The sequence below is a fragment of the Bactrocera tryoni genome, chromosome 5 (assembly GCF_016617805.1).
Source record: "Bactrocera tryoni isolate S06 chromosome 5, CSIRO_BtryS06_freeze2, whole genome shotgun sequence".
NCBI classification, from domain to species: domain Eukaryota; kingdom Metazoa; phylum Arthropoda; class Insecta; order Diptera; family Tephritidae; genus Bactrocera; species Bactrocera tryoni.
In genome coordinates this window covers 35531042-35548459 of record NC_052503.1, presented here as the reverse complement: position 1 = coordinate 35548459, position 17418 = coordinate 35531042, and positions in this window count along the sequence as shown.

Sequence of the window (17418 nt, the reverse complement as noted above, 5' to 3'; positions counted from 1 at the left end):
TGGGGTCCATTGCTTTAAACAACTCTCGAATAGCCTGGGAGAGCTTAGAGGGATTGTTATTCCAGCTGCCCCTGAGCGCGACAGCTCGTTTGACTTTTAATTTGCATATATTCCTATATAACTGGGTACACAGATAATATTAACCGAGCTACATCCGAAGAGTCTAGCTATTACCTGCTTGCATAATCTAATGCAGCAAGACTTTGTATTGGCGCTAAGGTTAGCCCTAATTGCCACTTGGCTATCCACTAGAATATTTATGGAGTCGCTGGTTAGGGCAGAACCTTCTTCTATTATGCACATAATTTCGTCCTGAAAGACTGAGTTTTAGTCATTTAGTTTGAAGCTACCTTCTATTTATGGATTACTATAGAAGAAGACCGCTTCAATTTCCATTTTACGCTTTGATACGTCGGTGAATATGTAGATATCGCCGTTGGAACTGTCGATTACAAAACCATTGGTCCATTCTTCTCTAGTGGGGAATGAAAACATTGTGTTTAATTCCTCATGGAGCTCCTTTTCTTTGTCACATTGCCAATTTAGTCCGAGCTCATTAACAAAGTAAAATATGATATTATGTCTGTACGGCCACCGAGTCCGGCTCCAGACAGACATGCATGGCTAAATCAACTAAGCTCGTCATGATGATCATTTATATATCAGTATTTTTTTTAGTTTTCATATACTAAACTAATTCATATGTCTTCGATGTTTCCTTTTCAGTGCTGCGTACATCGTTTTAAAACAGGGTATAAAAAATACATTAATTTGGAACGTACATACATATGTATGTAAGTAAGTTCACACCTAATTTCCTGAAAGAAAACAAATTTGTGTACAAGATAAAAAAAAAAAAACCATAGGCTTGGAAATTTGAGCTTTTCACAGAAATGTTGAGGTTATGAGAAAAATGTGGGAATGCAAAAGTTTTACGTTTTTTCATTACCTAAAATTTTTCTTTATAACTTTTTTCTATAGAACTCGTAGTTATTTCGGAAATCGAGATAAACCAGTTTAACCCTTGAACTTTTCTTCCCGAATATATTAATATGGAAATTTGCTTTAAGAAAGTACTGGGTTTTGGAAATACTAACTGGTCATTGTCTGGTGGCGATTCACGTCCATTGCGGTTGACAGATCGATAAGACTGCAGGAAATGTCTAGAGCCGGGCATCAGTGTAACAATGGATCATCTCTTGTGCACTTCTCCCGCACTGACAATACTACGCTGTAAGCATCTGGGGTCACTACGGTATAATACACTGGAGATGGTATCGTTAGTGGGGCCGCAGAATTTGTTATAATTCGTGTTAAGCGCAGGCATCCCAAAGGATGACTACTTCTCTTGTACCTAGGAACTGAACTCCACCTGATAACGCAAAGGACCAAAACTGCTCTATGCATGGATTATTGGCCTATCAGATTAACCTAACCTTTAAGAAAGACTTCAGTTGAAAATATGTTTGAGAAGGGTTGATTTAATGAATTATTTTAAAAATCATTGTGTGTGCATCCATCGAAGTATTTAATTGTCTTATGAAAGGCAAAATTACTAAAAATGATTTTCTTTCAAAAATATTTTATGCGAACTTTTGAAGAATATAATCAATTATTGATTTCCTTGTGCATAAGATTGTTATTTCAAGAATTTCACAGATCTTCCAAAACGCTTGATAAACCCTCTATGTAGAAAGGAAGTCAAAGGAAATATTTTTTAGGAGCACAATAGTGAGATCATATACTAAACTAATTCATATGTATGTACGTATGTATTTATGTTTGTAGTTTCATATATGCTTATTGTTCGTGTACATTTCGATTGGTACAATAGTACCAAGCTATCAGCAGAATAGTTAGGTTGCAGTGTAAAACGCCAAACGGCTGGAGTCTAAATAGAACGATGAAAACTATTGGTTGAGCGGAGTCACCGCAGTCAAACTGCCCCATTGTCAACGCATGTTTTAGCGCAAACACTACACTTTAAATTCTACAACAACAACAGCGCAGCAACAATAATAGTAACAGTCACACAATTTTTGATTGTAATCGCCTAACTTGATGCTGTCGCAGCTGAATGCGACTGCAGCAGTGTCGTCGCTCAGCCACTGCCATTAACAAGTCTCAATCCAGTCCGACCAAAACAAACGCAACGAATCGCAACGAAGCATGCGTCGCGTATCCACTCATTGCTGTGCAGTAAGCAGCGACGCCAACAGCCATATGGCGAAAGGTGAGGAAAGGCACGAAAAGCAAAAGGAAAGAAGAAGTAAACCACGTACAAACATATGTACATACATACATACTACTAGTCGCACATAATAACATACGTACATATGAATGTATGGCAATGCAGGCCGGCAGTTTGTATAAATGGGGGTCGGTGCTGGGCGGGGCGCAGCTTGTGTGTGCGGCTGGTTACCGATACCGCCGCTCACGCCGCAACCGCTGCTTAGTTCACCGATCGGCGTTTGCTATATATCGTCACGCGAGTGCAGCGAACTAATTCAAGGCTGCGCATACCATACGAATTGTTGTTGCAATCGGTACATATGTACATGTGTATGTGAATTATGTGCTGTATCTTGAGAGGCAATAGTCAACAACAATCCGCAATGCGCCAGTGTGCGTGTGCATTAGTTGATGGGGCTACCGGGTACAAATATACATACAAGCTTACAGCCAAACATACATACAAATGTATTTGAAGCAATGTGAATGTGCATGAACGCTTAATGGAGATTGCATGTGTGTATGTGTATGCAGTGGTATGCATGTTTGCATGCACACTGAGTGGGGCTAACGGCGGCGAGAAGTCGCACAAATCGACGAACAGTCGCTGAGATCGCCGCCTGAGTGCACGTTGTTGCGTTAGAGATGAGGGCAGCGCGCTTTGGACACACTTCGCTTGCCATGCAGATGTGTGCTTGTGTGATTGTGTGTGTGTGTTTGTATATGCGTTTATTCGAAGTTCATCGCGCATAGCCAAATCGCATTTCTCGCCGTCAAGCAATTTGCGCTCGCACACCGCTATGTATATGCTCACGGTTGGCGCTTCGCGCTATCGCAATTCGCCATTCTCTTGGGTCTCGCTCTCCTCTTGCTATTAGCTGCGACACTCTAATGCCGTTTTAACGCGCCCAACCAGTCGGTCGGCACACGCTGCCGCGTCATGTGCTAGCTCTACTTTTCGAGCGTTTATTTCAGCCTGCAGATGCCGTTTGCACTAAACGTGATTGCGTTAGGCCGCACACTTACTTCACTAGTGCTCACCATAGTTTTAGTTATTTACCCCCGTCTCGTTACAGTATCAGGCTTTTCGCAACTAAACAAATAATGTAATGGCTGGGGTTTTTTACATCTTTGAGTAGGGCGTTGGGAATTTCATGATTCGGCTTGGTTAATTCTATTACTTACATTGATAGCTTTTAATTGCGAAATCGTCGCACACCACAGCCTGCTTCATGTATGTATGTACATATATAGTATGTAAGTATCAATGATTACGTAAATATGTAATGACTAAGAAGATTCTGTCCCAGCTCAATCGATTGTGGGAATCGAATTATTTTCTTAATATAATTTTGTAACCCGAATACCTAACCAGGCTTATTGAGGGTTCGGTGCACGTAGACATGAATACTTTAATCAAAATTATCTAATTGAACGAGCAAAATTTCGCATGAATCATTACACACAAGCCACCTAATCTATATGAACCAAATTTGCTCAGAACGAATAGTTTGGACACTTCTTCCGACAATGTGAATATGAGTGAAATTTGGGTGATAATCCTGCCCACTCCCCATCATATAACGGTTATATTGAAAACTATAAAAATTGTGATTGCGTCAGAAGTATTAAATTTCACTTAAAATATATGAGAAAGCCTTATAGGTAGCTTTTACAAAATTGGACAATAAGCGTAGCCCACCTACCGCTGGCAAAACTCAGCAACTCCTCCACGAAATTCAACCATATTTGGTGTATAGCATAATCCTCACTTTTATATGTTATGTCTTGAAAATGGGCGGAATCGGACAATAACCACGCCTACTTCCCATGTATAACATTTTTAAATTTGATCTGGTTCTTTATTTTTGCAGCAAATAAATCAAGAATCAATGACGTTATCGAAATGAAGCTTTGCATAAAAAGCGTCCCTTAGGTACTCTATTTTAGTTTTAAAAATTAAAAAAAATCGAATCATAGTCACAAATTCGAATTTTCGAAAATTTCGAAATCAAATATGAAATATATGAACGACAGTGCCTGACTTTTGCCGAAAATATCGGTCAATCCATGAGTTCTTGTGTTGAAAAACGGAAACAGTATTTTCCTAAAAATATTGATAATGTGCTCTTGTGTACAAAATGGGTAAAATCGGGTCAATACCTAGAGGAGTTATACCTAATAAAAAGATTTTCAAACATCTATTGGACTTTATATCTTATATTATTGGTCAATATCTGTGTTATCTTAATAAAGTTGAGTGAACAAACTTTTCTAATAACGGCATACTTGTGCCTAAAATGAATAATAACGGGTCAAAACTCGTTCTATACGCAATATATCTGGAATTAGGATTTTAAAGATTCTGTTGACCATTGTTGTTGTTGTTGTTGTTATAGCGGCAAAATTCTGCGGGGTTGACAGTCCTTTACCGGATAAAAAGTCTGGGTCCCTTCCGACTCTTTTCCTTATATGTGACCTGGTCTAGGAAAAGGGAGCTAACGTGCGAAAACTAGTTTTCTGGGAAAAGCTGTTAAAAATAAATTTCGTCAGTTTCTCGTTATCGTTATCTGTCTCTCGTTTTTTGACACCTAAGCCCCGTTTTCGTAGACCAGGTCACATATATTGGTGCGGGGTATGTGAGGTACCTACTTAAACTCAGAGAGTATTTGTTCTGTTAATAATCAGTATATCGGTCAATATGTAAGATATATTAGAAAGAATTTTCGATTTTTTGATGATATGTTGTTTTGCATTTTAGGTGACGATATAATGATTTTCTTTATTCTAATCAATTCTATGCTAAAAGTATCGTTTAGTGTGTGAGTTATATATTTATAAAATTGCTTGAAAATATGTTCTTGAGTGTACTTGTGCATTGTCAAAGGTTAATGCAACAAGCCCAGAACTTTTTTTTCTCCAATATACCCTATACAGTAATTTTTGACTGTTCAGCTCACTTAAAAGAGTTTAGATTGGTTAAAATTTGTGATATTTTAATGAAATTAAGTAAATAAGTTTCCTTCCTAAGGACATTTCTTTCTTTTCGAGATCTTCTCGAATCTTTCTACAATGCTTTTGGCTGTATAACTGATGGATATTTCGAAACAAGCGGAGGATTAACATTGCTGATCGAAAAACGGCTGGTGTAAAAAAAAATATTATTTACTAATTTTAAGCTTTGGCTTTCTACTTTCACTCAGGCTGCCATTATCACTCAGTAGATGGAATATGGTTGTGTTACGAGAACAAATCTGGAAAGTTGGCAATAGAAGATGTATTTGAAACTAATCTTAAATCCAGAATACATATATAAAGCTGAAAATATAAACTAAGCAGAGCATTGAGGTACATTTAAATCCGTATGCTGTAATCGAAATTCATATTTTAAAGCCTTCAACTACAACTTTTACAATGAAAAAGTTCAACAACAATCAATTATTGTCGTCTGATAGCTCACAGCTTTGACGCAGAGTTTAGTTGAGTGTTGCGATCAGTTGGTCATTGGGCTAGGCATTATGCGAACACTCAAGGACATCCTGAATCTGTTGCCACAATTACGAACGAAACTCGTAAAGTTCTAATAAATTCAAGCAAAAATTCTAAAGCCAGCAATAATGTTGCGCACGCTTTCAAAATAAACAGACTAAAAAGCCTATGCATAATGGAATTCAGAAATGTATCAGCATGTATGTATGTATGTCGCAAAAGCACGCATGAAAATGTTGCAGTGGTTAGAATCTTGTGTTCATTGCTTTGCTGCCATACCACAAACACACACACGGCGGCTCACACGCACATCCGTGGGCAGCAGCAGTTTTGTTTAACTATGCCACAATGAGAAGCGCGTGGCGCTCCCCTCTCTCTCCCTGTGACATTAGTAAGCACAGTTCATAAAATCAGCGAAAACAGATGCTTGTTTCTTGAACTTAGGGTACTCGGTATTCAATTTTCAATTAGTTTAAAGGTTTTAAGCAACTCTTCTTAATTATGTGATTTACTACTTTTGAATGAAGAATTTGTTAACGTGTCTTCCAAATGACTCGCGTTTAATTTAATCATAATGAACATCCCTAATACATAAATATGTATTATTCAGTTCTATGCGAACATTTCGTATTAACCACAAAAGTGCGTAAAACAAAATATGCAAAATTTTACATAAAATGGAGAATATCAGAACCAACTTTAATGTAACAGTGACTGAGTTGAAAAATATTTTCTATTTCCTAATAATAGTTTTGATGAATCGTGTGTTCTAAATTTATAGAAAATTATAATTTTTTTTGAAAAAAAAATAGTCATTCGTATAAAAACTTATGCCAGCGCTTCTTCCATTCTGAAACCGAACTCCAGTGAGAACCTTCTGCATCGATCGGATTAAATGGTAGTCAAAAAACAATCACGCTTTAAGCTATAAGGCCGGTGAGGCAATTCGCTGTTTTCAAAATAGTCTTTATTGCCTCATGTCCAGTTGCAGATTCCAGACGTTTTTGGCAGTCGCTCCTTTCAATTTTATGAGTTGTAGTCGATAGTATTCATCGTTAATAGTTTTTTGTCGTTTTGGAAGCTCATAATACATTTCTGCTTCTGCATTTCAAATAATTTTTCCTTAAGTTTTTTCAAACTTTTTGGAAAAAGACATATTTTGTGAGTTCAAAAACTTTTTTTTTATGCAGATGGATACAAGTTTCAAGAATCTCGTAATATTTTGAACTCAAATCCGTTAAATTACGCAAGTTATCGGGCGTTTGGTGGAGCAGTGTCAAGTGCTCTGGTCCGTCGCGGCCTGACGTAAACGAGTTTTTCTCAAAACCACGTTTTTCGATTTTTTTTTTACAGGTCCTAAAATTGATTTCAGATTTTCTTTATTGACTTTAGGACTTTCGTTATGAGGACGAGCCCGCGCCGACATACAGAGTTTGTCCGGAAAGTAATAGGACTGATTTTCTTCCGCCGCGAATGTTCTTCGGAGCGTGCGCGCACCGACTGGATTCGGTAGAGAGCGTTCCTAGCTAACGAACGAGCGGCTGGCCAGTTGTCTCCGAGCCTCTGAAGAGTCAGGACAAACATTTTCGCGCGCCGTGTTTCTTTGAGTGGTGCAAGCCGAAAAAGTAGCGTTCGTTAGAGCAGAGGTACGAGATTAAATTCTCTGTAAAACTCGGCAAATCTGCGATAGAGACGTTTGATATGATAAAACAGGCTTACCCAGATGTTGCTTTAGCAAGAACTGTTGTGTTTCGGTGACACCAGGCCTTCTTAAAGAGAGGGGAAAAGGTCGCTGATGAAGACCGTGCTTCGACAAACACCGACAATGTGACTCGAGCTGCATCGACGCAGAAGGAGCCTATTTTGAAAGTGTTTAAAGAATTGTAACATTTGGTTCTATAAATTTTTTTTAAATCGCCTCAGACCTATTACTTTCCGGACAAACCCTGTTCACATGGTTCATCAGAAAAAAATATGCAAAGCTTTAATAAACTTGTATCGACAGGTAGTTAGAGTGGCTGTCTCATGACGCACGCAGCTTTTCGGACCATTGTGTTACCACTGGAACTAAAGTCCCCTCAATCCATTGGCTCCTCTCTGAACCATTGCGTGTTTCTGATGAAGTGCATCAGCGTGAAATGTTTAATCTGAACAACCTCGAGGCGTCGTTAAGAAATCTTCGACCGATAATTGCGTTTATTTTCTGAGAAAAACACTCTATTTTTAGTTTTTTTTTTCTGGATAAAAATATAGAACAAATAATTTGTAAATATTTTTTATATTTCTAACCAAATATTGTGTACGGAATCGTTGCAAATGTCGGAAAAAGCGTACGGTGATTCAGTTTTGTCAAAAAAAGTCTATAAAGTACTGAAAGACGGTCGAAAGATCGTTAAAGGCATGCCTCGTTCTGGACGACCTTCAATCTTTTCAACTGATGAAAATATTAAACAAGTGAAGGATTGGTGATTATTGACGAATAATTAAATATTTTTCACTTTTGAAACCCATCTAACTTTTTATTATATTGTGTTGGGGAAGCAAGCTGATAATATGTGAAAGAATAAAAAATTGAAATTTAATGACAGCTCGAAGTAACTACTTCGTATCGGACTAGATTGCTAACCTCTACACTTTAAAGACGCTAACTAGCAATCCTGTGTCTGCGCATGGTGAACATCGCCAAGATGAAGCCAGCATCAGCACTGAAAATAGAACCTAATGTTGCGCCGGCTGCACTTATCTAAAGCTCCGTTTGCGAATCTGAATGCAACATACGCAGAAACACACCGACACATGCACTACATACAGGTAGTCGCACACACACAAACAAGCACACATGCACACAAACGTTTGTATGCTTGCGTTCCTTGCCATACACCTTGCGGGGTGCATGGGTGTTCGGGTGTTCGCCGAACTGAATTCAACTCAGTTTTGAGTTTAATAATAATCAAAACGCACTTATAAATTATGCGGTACACCTTGACACCAATCAGTGTTAGAGCCTAAGTTGTTTGTTGCTTGTAGCTTTTGTGTAAATGCATTTGACTGCATATACATGTGCTGCTATATACATATATGTATGTATATGTCTACTTGTATCGTAGTTAAAAAGCAAAAACAAAAACTGCGAGTAAATGCATGCATTCAATAGTTTATCCATTAAATCAGCTAAGATTCTCAGACACCTATTCTTGTTTTGTTGTTTTTGCTTGCTTTGCGGCAGTTTGACGCGGCTGAGTTTGAGCTCTGTGGGTGATGCACACACACATTTCGGTTCTAGGTACGGATGCGACAAATGTTTTAGCTCCAAAATTCTGCTTTAAACGCGATAGAATATAGAGAAAACATGCCAAATTGCCAAGTTTTGGAAATCCCAAGCATTTTAAAAGTTGCTTACTGCAGCCACACAACTGGTTGTTGGGATGGTACGCATATCTGCACAATTTGAGAGTTGGGTAAAACCCAGGAAGTGTACAAAAACATCAATTTTAGTTTTCTATAAATTTTGTGCATAATTGTTGCAGCTTCGTCGAAATTAAACGAGTTCTCTAGTTAGTATAAATAGAGAAAAACAAAAAATAGCCGAAATTTTGTGCCTTTTTGGAGGATAATTACGTCAAACATATTATAACAAATTATGAATTGAATAAAACAAAGAAAAAAAGCCATTATGCCCTTCACCTATATATAAAAAAGTTTGCTTACAAGTATTTTATTATGATTGGCCAGTTTGTATACAGTTATATGCTCTAGTAGACCGATCTAAAATTTTTTTTCAGAGATCATACCCTTGCCTTGACCAATAATGTACGCCAAGCTTCGTGAAGATAGCTCGTCAAATAAAAAGTGTATCAAGTTGATCCGAGTAATAGTTTCGGAGCCTTGAGAACTTATGCGCTCGAGGCTATGTAGGCTATGTGCGTCGTATTTAAACGCGTTTTTCTCGAAATTGTGTTTTTGTAGTCGGCTGGAGAGATTCTCGAGAACTACTCAACCGATCTTCATGAAATTTTACACAGGTCTTTAAAATACAATCTTAAAGACTTGGACAATGGGTTTTTTTCGATTACAACTATTGGATAAAAAATGTCGCGAAATTTTCACTGAAATTGTCATTTTTTTTGTAAAAATATCTGCCAAAAATCCAATTTTCCTTTTTTTTCCTCTTTCCAAGTTCTAAGTTAAGGTTTTAACCAAAACACGTAATTTTTTCACTTTAAAGGATCCTGTAAAGAGCTATCCTGCTAACGCGGATCTGTTTTCCGAGGGGTGACCGGAAATGTCTTCGCAAAGACTGAGTTTGAAATAATTTTGTTCAAAAGTTTCAGAATTTCTTTGTTAATAGTGTATGTTTGTAACAATAAAAAATTCGAATAAAATATTTAATTTTTTATATGAGAAAAAAAATGGGAAAAAGGCGGTTTTTTACCCGAGGAAACCTATGTAACCCCTAAAACGACTAAATTCGTCACGCGGATAATTATATATATATATATATATATATATTTCACAGGGTCTACGTTTCTTTTTGTGTGTTACAAACTCTGTGAAAAACTAATGTAATAATAAAGATTAAGTGGAATCTAATTATCCTCCATAACAGCTGTTAACATTACTCATACGCCGTGTGTGTTAAGTAACCCATTGCACTACTTCTTGTACGAATGTTTGTCTTATTTGTACAATCAATTAGTTAATTAGAAAAATTACTTCAAAATGAGGAAAATGACTCGAAAGAAAGCAAATATAAACAAAAATATTTCGGAGAAATAAAACAAAAGTAAATTTGCAGCTGTCAAAAGTTGGAAAATGCAACATAAAACAAGCCATTCTCTGTTATATGGATATAATAAGGTAGTATATAATATAAATAATGTCAACTTAGACAGTTTAAAACTGGATATAATACCAAAACACTGTTGAAGACATATGAGGAATACCGCAAAAAACATGACTTGTGAATACCCTTTATATATAAAGTAATATAAAGTAAATGGACGTTGAGTTTTAACCTTCCTAAGCTTCAATAACCCCAATACACAAGCGTTATGTATTAAAATAATATGGAAGTTCACAGCACATCACACATGTTTACAATACATTTTTGTACATACAAATGCAAAATATATGAGAACCAATGCACAAATTTCGAATATATACTACAGGCTAGAAATGACTTTGATTAGAAGTACCCAAGTGGCAATTTTGCTGTAAACAACGAAAATAGTTAGCAAGCACATCCTTATATCTTATATATCGGCAACTTAAATTCAAAATAACGTAACATCACTTTTCATAAGTTCACAGGCGAAGGAAAAACGTTGAAATAAAAACCGCTTATATTAAAACAATTTTTGAATTTTGGTTATAAAGTTGTTATATATTGGTTATATATTGGTTATATATTGGTTATATATTGGTTACATATTGGTTATATATTGGTTACATATTGGTTATACCTTACAGCGGAAGCTGAACATTTTTTTTGCTACATATATGTATGTAATATGATGTGGTGAATCGTAAGCAATACAAAAACTCAATTTTATTTCTTTTTATGTTACTTTTTTTTGCATTTTAGGTGATGACATATTATTAATTTTTTCAAAATAATGAAAAACAATTTAAAAAGAAGAGTAAAACAATGCGTGGGTGTAAAACTTAGGAAGAAAAAAAAATTTCTCAAAATATTTCTAAAATAGTTTTTCCCATTCCAGCTTTATGAAACATGCGAGATGGTATAGTTAGTCCGAGGAGCCGGTACGTTATGAAAGTTGAACAATAAAGTTAATACCACGCACCTCTAAGTACAAACATATATCTTAAGAAATACTTAATCAATTTCAACCAAATTTGGTATTTGACATTATTTTAATGTTAGATTGTACAAATGGGCAAAATCGAACAACAAACACATCCTCTTTTTATATATAAAACAAGATCTTTTAACGTTACAGAATAAACGTAAATCAAGCACCAATAAACCAATTGGAATAAAGTTTTGCTCAAATAGTGAACATAACTGTTTTAATACTCACACACGGAATATGTGGGCCTCAGTGCTTATAGGTAACTTTTAACAGAAAATATCGGCAGAACAACGAGATATGTTATTGAAACTCAGAGAGAAATTTTCTCTATAATAGCGTGCTCTTGTTCCAAAAGCGGTTAAAGCTGATAAATACTTTTCTAGCATCCATATATTTAATAAAATTATTTTCGAACTTCCGGTTGACTTTATGCCGTATACCTGTATCCGAATAATATGAACTACTCAGGTCTTTAAGATACAATTCTTAAAGACTTGTACGAAGGATTTTTTTTTTCGATTACAACTATCTAACTATCTTAACTTTAACTGATTCTGTAAGGAGTTAACCTTCTAACGCGGAAGGTCCTTTTCTCCTAAGTGTCACCGGAAATGGCGTCGCAATGGCCGAGTTTAAAATAGTGTTTTCCAAAAATTACAGAATTTTTTTGTTAATAGTGTATATTTGTAGCAACAAAATAATAAAAATAAATAATAAAATATTTAATTTTTTTATAAGAAAAAAATTGTTGAAAAATTCTGTTCTTTACCCGAGAAACCCATGTAACCTCTAAAGGTAATCAGTCCAAATTTTCCCCTAGCCCCAATGTAAGCGATATAGTAAATTTCTACATTTCCCGAACTTTGTCAACACCTGTCAACCTGAAGGCTTTTATTCTAACAAATTGCGAGAGTAAGAAGTGTTCTGTTACATGCAAACTTAGTTCTTTCTCACTTGTTTGTTCTTCTTTCATTTTTGGAATAATTCTATTAGCAACTATAACTAAACGTATATACATATTCATAGTCTCGAATCTGCTTACTGGGAAAACTTTTCAGTTTTCATACTTAGCTGAAATGTGAGCAGCCACATCCGACATTTGGAAGTATTGCCAGGGGAAAGTTATGATAGGCCCGTTGAAACCACAATCGAAACTGATTTAACATAATCCAGAACATGATATGCATAGTAAAAATAGTCAAAGTTATGATTAGCTTATATATGTATGAAGGCCACAGCAAGTCATGGCTGCCAAAACACACAACACATTCAAAGAATCAGCGCGGAAACTAACACCTGCATACTGTGGTATTCATAAGGCTTTTGTGTAGGACAGGAATGAGCGATAAGAGGTGCACAAGAGTTAGAAGGTTAGAATTATCAATTGGGTCTTAAGAAACTTATAAAAACTTTTACGGAAATACCTGGTTCCCCTAATGGGTAGTTAACCAGTTAATTAACCGGTACGTACTGTGTAATGACGGTTAATGCAGATTTTCTGAACATAGCCGAATTACTTCAAAGAAATTCCACCACAGTTGTGTCTTTCTTACAACTTCATCAATAAATCATATCTGCAAATCCTTCTACAACAATTTGCCCATTTATTGCAATCTTAGAACAAAAGTTAATTTCCAGAAGAAACTTTGGAAAATCGGGGCAAAAGATAATTTGAGTTTCAGGTCTTATTGCGTTAAAATGCGTTGCATAGAACATTTCGAAACATATGTACATACAATATAAATAAATAAATGCATTTGCACATATGTATGTACGCACAAACATTTGTATGCGAGCATTGATACGCTTTTTTTACAACTAAATATAATCAAATTGCCCTTGAAAATATCAACTTTCATAGAATAACATTGCACGAGAGCATTCGCATTCGCTAAATACGCCTTTTCGCCTATTCGCATTGCACAGTCGCTTGGCGACACTTACAACAACATACATACGTACGTACGCACGGATGAGGAGGTTATTAGCCGCTTTCAAGAACAGCCGTTAGAATTTACATTTTCACATGCACAAACATATGTGTGTCCTTTGACGACTACTTACACATACAAAGCAGCATTCACAAGTCGACATATCTACATTAGTATATTATTATTTTAGTATTATTCACGTACATCATAAATGCACATGCACACAAACCAGTATATACATATGTACATATGTAAGAAATTTCCATCATATCTACATTCGAAACGCACTCCGTGCACTGTTTTGTTGTAAGCTATAGTCGTTAGAAGTTAGAAATATAGCGAAGTGAATACACTGACTTGCTCGAATTACTATATATTATTTGTGTACGTATACATATATATATGTATATACATATTGGGTAGTCGAAAAAGTCTTTTCGTATTTCTAATCAAACTTCAACTTATTTTTTTCTATTTATACTAATAAATACATAAATAAACAAATATGTAACATTTTGGTCGACCACTTTTTGCCTTTTTCCGCATTATTCCATCAGTGTAAAACTTTCATATGTGCAAATCGAAATTTCGAAATTTCCAGAACGGAAGCGAGCAAACCATTGCTGTGAGACACGAACTGATACAGCATCGTCTCCGTAAACTTCCGTAAACTAAATTTCATTGGTGGCTTGTCTAGCATTCTTCCCTTTTTATACAAAAATTTCAAAATATAGCAAATTTCTTCATTATTTTCACTCATTTTTCAACAGCTGTAACTTTTTTTTTCCACTTCCCCGAATTAAATTTTTTTGGCTTAAAATCTCGCCTTTCCAACACTATATGGTGAGACACAATGTGATTGGTAGCACTGATTTGATATATGACTGCAACGACATCTATTGGCAAAATACGAAGAGACTTTTTCGACTACCTAATATATGTACAAATGTACTTAAATATATGAACATTTGTAGAGAAGATATGCCTATAACAGATTGTTGATCCGACAAATCCCACAGCGGTTTTCAGATTAATTTTCAAGAGATTGTCTCCCAGAAATTTTCTCGAAGTTTACCGTTGCTTATCGAGGGCTGAATAATACAAGCAAATTATTTTCTAAATTGAGATTTGGCCAAAACCGGAACAAAACGAAATTCAGTTGTGATATAAAAACCTTTAGTATAGGGTTTTTCAATACGGATTCTACAAAAGTGAACCGATAGGCACAACAAACGACGCCATTTTTTACCACTCTTCTGATTTTTCTTCTGTAAGGTTTGCCATTACATCATGGAAAGATAAACGATCCAACAACGGGTCGAAATTATTAAAATTTACTGCCAAAAATTCGGAGTCAGTGGCCTCAACTTTATGACCGCTACGTCGAACTTATGGTGCTCATAATCGTCCTGTCAGAGCAACAATTGTGCGTCTAGTGGAAAAATTTGAATCCACAGGCACAGAACAAAATGTTTCCATGCCAGTGAGAGAAAGGACTGTCCATAGTGTCGATAATATTACCGCCGCTAGCGCATCAATTGAGGCAGACCCAAGTCAGTCTCTCACACGTCGTTCTCAAGCATCTCTGTGACGTCATTGTGACAAATTTTGCGAAAAGGTCTTGGCCTACATACTTCCAAGATGAAATTGACACAAGAACTAAAGCCGCTTGGCCATCAGAATCGTCGTATGTTCGAGAATTGGGCTGAACAACAACTTAAAAATGATCCAGAAAAATCATTTTCAGTCATAAGGCTCATTTCTGGCTAAATGGCTTCGTCAATAAGCAAAATATGCGTTATTGGTTTGGCACCAATCCACATGTACTCCATGAGTCACCATTGCATCCGGAAAAAATTATGGTTTGGTGCGGTTTATGGGCCGGCGGTGTCATTGAGCCGCACTTTTTCCGTGATGATCAAGACCGGCAGGTTACTATGAATGAGAATTGCTGCCGCTCAATGATAACCGAATACTTTTGGCCCTAATTGGCTGATATGGACTTGGACAATATGTGGTTGCAACAGGACGGCGACACAAGCCGCACAGCGACTGTCACAATCGATTTATTGAAAACCAAGTTTGGTGAACGTGTGTTAACTCACGAAATGGCTCAGTCAATTGACCGCCTCAGTCGTGCGATTTGACGCCGTTAGGCTATTTCCTGTGGGGCTATGTCAAGTTTATGGTCTATGCGAACAAGCCAGCGACGATTGATGAATTACGAATATCGAACGTGAAAGAGCAGCAGTATCATCCGATTTATGCTTGAAAAGCGTCGAAAGGAGGCTTGAGGGAGGATTTTTTGTTTGTCAATCACTAACATTTGAGGAGGTAAGAGTTGAAAAAAAATTCAAAAATTTTTTTTGAAGCACCCTAATGTGTATATATATTTATTTTTTATTTTATTTTATTGTATTATACTTATGTATATGGGTAAAGTACAAAAGTCTATTAAACAAATAAGTACCATTTATTTTAAAATATTAGCGCAATAAAATCGAATGCCTTTAACTCAAACTCAAATCAATGCTCAATACAGAAAATCTTCCTTGTGTGCATAATATGAGGTTTGCTTTACAATTTACATATTATGAAGGCTCAAAGGTTCAGCAACATCAACCCTACTCCGAGTAGGCCAAATTTGTCGGCCACCGCCCAGCTGGTGCCAATGTACGCCAGCATGCGCGGCGTTCGAAGAACACAGACATCGATTTGTTAGCACAAGTACAATACAAGTATACTCATATAAACAGTTATACGACAGTCTGAGCACTTACACCTCAAACACATGCAAATATGTATTACTAAACACACACACTTGTACGGCAATCGTGTGTGTTGTTTTTGTGTTTTGTTGACTCAAATACAAAATTTCAAGTTCAAGGTTAAGCGACGCCTTGCCTACGGAAAACTCCAAGGCAGTCGCCCAATGATTCCTCATTTTTATTTTACGCAGAAAATCCTATACTTAAACAACCGCCCGAAAATTCGAACAAAACGTAGCCCAGACAGACGTTTACACGCGCACAAACTACATAACGGCATATAACAAATGGTGGTTATTTGTGGCAGCGTGGGGGTGGTATACGCACATCGGGTAAACGGCCCACAATAACGACAAACCGACAAGCGTCGTCGCGTCATCGCGTCATCGTCGTCGTGTCTAAGTATATAAAAAGGACACAATTTCATTTTTAGGTTTTGCCGTCTGACACACCCACACCAGCGTTGACGGCACGCACACCAAATCATAAAAAGACACACCGACAGACACGCACACATTGAAAAAGACGTCGTAAATGTGGATGATTAGGTAGGGTACACGATGCATACCAACACACCGTTATGTATGTATGTATAATCAAAAAGGCAGGAGAACGATTGCGAAATCATAGGCGTATAGCAGAAGAGGGTCTGCTGAGTCTTGTAAAGTGGTTAGGCGCAAACCGAGACGCAGCCTCAGACGACACAGCTGCACTGTGCTGCACCATCTAACAGGATGACAGCTGAGGCAGCAGCCAAATCACTGAAGAAAATGCTGCCATGAAGAAATTCATCATCACTGCCTGTTCGGCTCCCCAAGAAGTCATACCCATCCGCTACGGAACAGCTTGTTTCAGTGAACTCATTTTAGGCAACAAACAACAGACAACAACCAATTTTCGCTGCCAATCAAAAGAGCGCAGACGGCCCATTTTCACTAACGAACACGCACCCCATGATGGACCCACTTTATATGTGTGATTGAACCGAAAAAGTCTATGCCAGTAGAAGCGAGTGAAAGTGAAATGAGTGCGGAAAATAACATTTTATTCACAACTGGGTAATATAACGGTTGTTGTTGTTTGTTGTTGCTCTCGAATTTTCGCTCATTTTGTTGCATTACACATTTGTGTTCGTTGGTGGCGAAAAGTTGCACACCCGTCTGGCGGTTCGGTTGTGAACATACA